Here is a 3,982-nt window from a genome sequence, read left to right on the forward strand (position 1 = left end):
AAAAAAAAAAAAAAAAAAAAAAAAAAAAAACCACAAAACAAAACAAGGGCCAAAGGTGGACATGGTGATTCACAGTTGTTTCCCACTACTAGGGAGGCTGAAGCAGCAGGGTTATCCTGAGTTTGAGGTCCTAATGAGTTCCAGGCTGGCCAAGGCTATAATATAAGAGACAATCTTAAAAATCAAGAGGCTGGAGAGATGGCTCAGAGGTTAGGAGCAACTGGCTACTCTTCCAGAGGTCCTGAATTCAATTCCCAGCAACTACATGGTGGCTCACGGCTATCTGTAATGAGATCTGGTGCCCTCTTCTGGCATGAAAGCATACAATACAAAACACTGGATGCAGAATAAACAAAAAACCAAAGGCTGGATGTGGTGGCATTCTTCTAATTCCAGCACTAGTGAGACAGAGACAGAGGCAGAGGCAGAGGCAGAGGCAGGACATCTGTGAGTCTGAGACTAGCCACGGCTACATGAAGATATATATATATACACATACACACACAATCTCCAAACTGCTCATAAATGTCGACTGTAAGACTGGTACCAGCAAATGCGCAGCACACCACTGACTCAGTAATGGGCTGTGGCTAGGGAAGGAGGGCAGCTGGCAAGTTCGACAATCAAGTAGGCTGCATCCTCAGAAATGACTCTAGAAAATGGGTCTGTATGGCAAAAAATATATAGTAAGTCTTGGTATTTTGAGGCAACAAATGAAAAAATACTTTCCCTTTTAATGTTGCTGTATAAGCCACGATGTAAGGCTTCGTTAAGAGTTTAGTTTACAACACACTCAGCAGCCTACATATTCCTTCATCTGTAAGGCACTTCATGTTATTATTGATCATTACATGAAATTCCCAAAGTTTAGGCAGCACTCGGGATTTGATTTCAACTTCCATATTCTCTCTCTCTGGTTTTTCTTTGTAGCTCTGGCTGTCCTGAAACTCATTCGATAGACCAGACAAGTCTCACACTCCTCTAATGCTGGGATTAAAGGCTGTGCCTCCACCACCTGGCTGATTTCAAGTTTCTGTGGGGTGGGGACACACTGATGCCAGTGCCCTTGAGCAGATTAGAGAACGTGCACCTATAAGGTAACTGTAACCACCCTTCAGGTGACCAATTCCTACACTTGCTCCTGCCTCTGTGCCAGCCCTCACTCCATCCAACTAGCTCTCTGCATTACACACCACCATCCTCAGCACACAGATGAAATGGACAGTGATCCCTATATATTTTTCCTTTAAAAACAAGACTTCACGATGTAGCCCTGGCTGGCCTCAGACTCAGATATCCTCCTGTCTCTACCTCCCTAGTGCTAGAAGTATAGGAGTGTACTGCCACAGTATCCTCAATGCCATTTCTTCCTTACCAAGGAAGTTGTATACAAAAGAAGACAATGGACTAGTTGTGTACAAATGAAATGTCAGTATGTGGTAGGGAAACCATTTTTTTAAAGTGCTGTGTGCATGGCCATTTTGCCAACCCCAAGAACAGAATTTGAAACATGCATTCTTAGCTTCAACAGTATTAGGGAGAGGATTGGTCAGATGGCTAAGCAGGTGAAGGCTCTTGCCACTAAGCCCGACAACCTGAATTTGATCCTTGGTACACACTTGTTCCCTAACCTCCACATTTGCACAATGGCAGGTTCACACCTACAACCACAAATATAAATTTTAACAGATTATTTTAAAGTGTTATGGAGCAGTCAGCAATATGGCTCAGAACATAATCCAATGACCTGAGTTCTAGTCCCAAGATCCACGTTATGGAAAGAGAACCAATTCTTTTTTATTGTTAGTTTTTGTTTTTTCTAGACAAGGTTTCTCTGTGTAATTCTGCAGCCTGTCCTAGCATTCACTCTGTAGACCAGGCTGGCCTCAAACTCACAAAGATCCGCCTGCCTCCGTCTCCCAGGTGCTGGGGATTAAAGATGTGTGCCAACACCACCTGGCTGAGAACCAATTCTTGCAAACTGTTCTCTAATCTCCTTATTTGCCACCACAGAGAAGCAAGCATCGTAAACCAGCACGCATGCACACAACACATACACAAAATGAAAACAAGATTTCTAAGTGTCAATGAGGGACTGGCAAGATGGCTAGGTGGTTAAGGACACTTGCTCCCTTCTCTTTCAAGGTCTAAGTTGGTTCTCAGCACCCAGAGTGGCTCACCGAAACGCTTGTGATTCCCCTCCAGCTCCAGGGGATCTGCCACCATCTTCAGGCCTCATTGGGAAGAAACTAACACACTCTCAAAAATCTTAAAAGTTAAAACATCAAGGAGACTTTGTCCTCGATCACAGGTCCCAAGGGTGGTGCCACTGAACTAAGAGTCAATGTTGTGGAGCAAGTTCCCAAACATTAACCAATCAGACACCTGGACTCAAACAGCACAGATTTAGTATCAACCCCCATAGTATGGCTGTCCGATACTGGCCACTAAATAGCAGTGATACCAACATGTGTATAATGGGAGACAATGAGATACTGGTGCCAAGGTCCATGTGGGGAGGAAAGAAATGTCCCATGGGGGCTGGAGAGATGGCTCAGAGGTTAAGAGCATTGCCTGCTCTTCCAAAGGTCCTGAGTTCAATTCCCAGCAACCACATGGTGGCTTACAACCATCTGTCATGAGGTCTGGTGCCCTCTTCTGACCTACAGTCATATATACAGACAGAATATTGTATACACAATAAATAAATAAATAAACAAACAAACAAACAAATAAATAAAAAGTCCCAAAGCCAAGGAGACATGATGAAGCTGCCTGTACACACTTCATCAAAGATCACATTCTTAGATAGGTCAGCATCTTTTCAACCTACAAAATTGAACCATCTTCTCTGGAATCCTTCCCTAACCAGGGTTTTGGGACTGCTCAGGTCTGCCATCACAGGCAGTCGGGGCACTGTACACAAGTCACTGACCTAGACAAAAAACGAGCATTTTTCAGCTAATAACCAAATTCTTTGCACAGGGCCTTCATAAAGAACTCCATGAGGGACTGAGGGCAGGCATCGTCTGCCAGCACATCACTTAGTAACCTCACTTCAAATGCTCTTCACAGAGTAGGAGACAGGTTACCAGTTACAAGTGCTCACTTCAAAAAGGTGGAGTTAGGTAGAGGCCATGTAGCTACCAAAGGAGAAAGATGCCAGAAACTTACTGGTAAGCCACAGCCTTGTGGGTGATACACAGATTGAAAGAAATGGGTTAAGAGCTAGCTACGAATACACATAAACCATTAGCCAAACAGTGTTTTAATCAATATAGGTTTTGTGATTATTCAGGTCTGAGCAGCCAGGAAATGAAAGTACAGTCTCCGTTTACAGGTATACCCTTCTTTTTCACTACCCTCCCATTTTTTTGTAATAGGGTCTCACCATATATCCCAGGCCGGCCCTGAACTCAAGATCTTGTCTCAGCCTGTCAAGTGTTGGGTTAGGGGCATATCACCATACTGGATTCTGAATGGAAGTCATTTAAACATTCCAGGACTATCTGATGCATCTTCTATGCGTCTGACACTTAAATACCCTACTAACTATGCCAATTCTAGATGGGTATTTTCCATGTTCAAAATTGGGGAAATAGTTCTGAGCAGATGATAGGTCTCTCCAATTAAAAAGGAACAAAAGGCTAGGCAGTGGTGAGGCACACCTTTAATCCCAACACTCAGGCAGAAGCAGGCGGATCTCAGGGAGTCTAAGGCCAGTCCGATCTACAGAGTTCCAGGACAGCCAGAACGAAAGAGTGAAACTGTTATGAAAAACTACAACTTAAAAAAAAAAAAGGAACAAGAGAAAAGAGTTAAGGACTTGAACTCAACAGCGACAAGGTCTCTTCTCTAAAGTCTACAATTCTGTGTGAATTAAATCAAAGGTTGTTCTTTGAATTTGGCAATCAGCAAGTGATGAATGGGTTTTCTATCAAGCCACTTATAATGAATGACTGCTCTATGAATACTATTCTCT

The sequence above is a fragment of the Alexandromys fortis genome, unplaced genomic scaffold (assembly GCF_014885135.2).
Source record: "Alexandromys fortis isolate MF-2015 unplaced genomic scaffold, M_Fortis_MF-2015_v1.1 scaffold_1659, whole genome shotgun sequence".
NCBI classification, from domain to species: domain Eukaryota; kingdom Metazoa; phylum Chordata; class Mammalia; order Rodentia; family Cricetidae; genus Alexandromys; species Alexandromys fortis.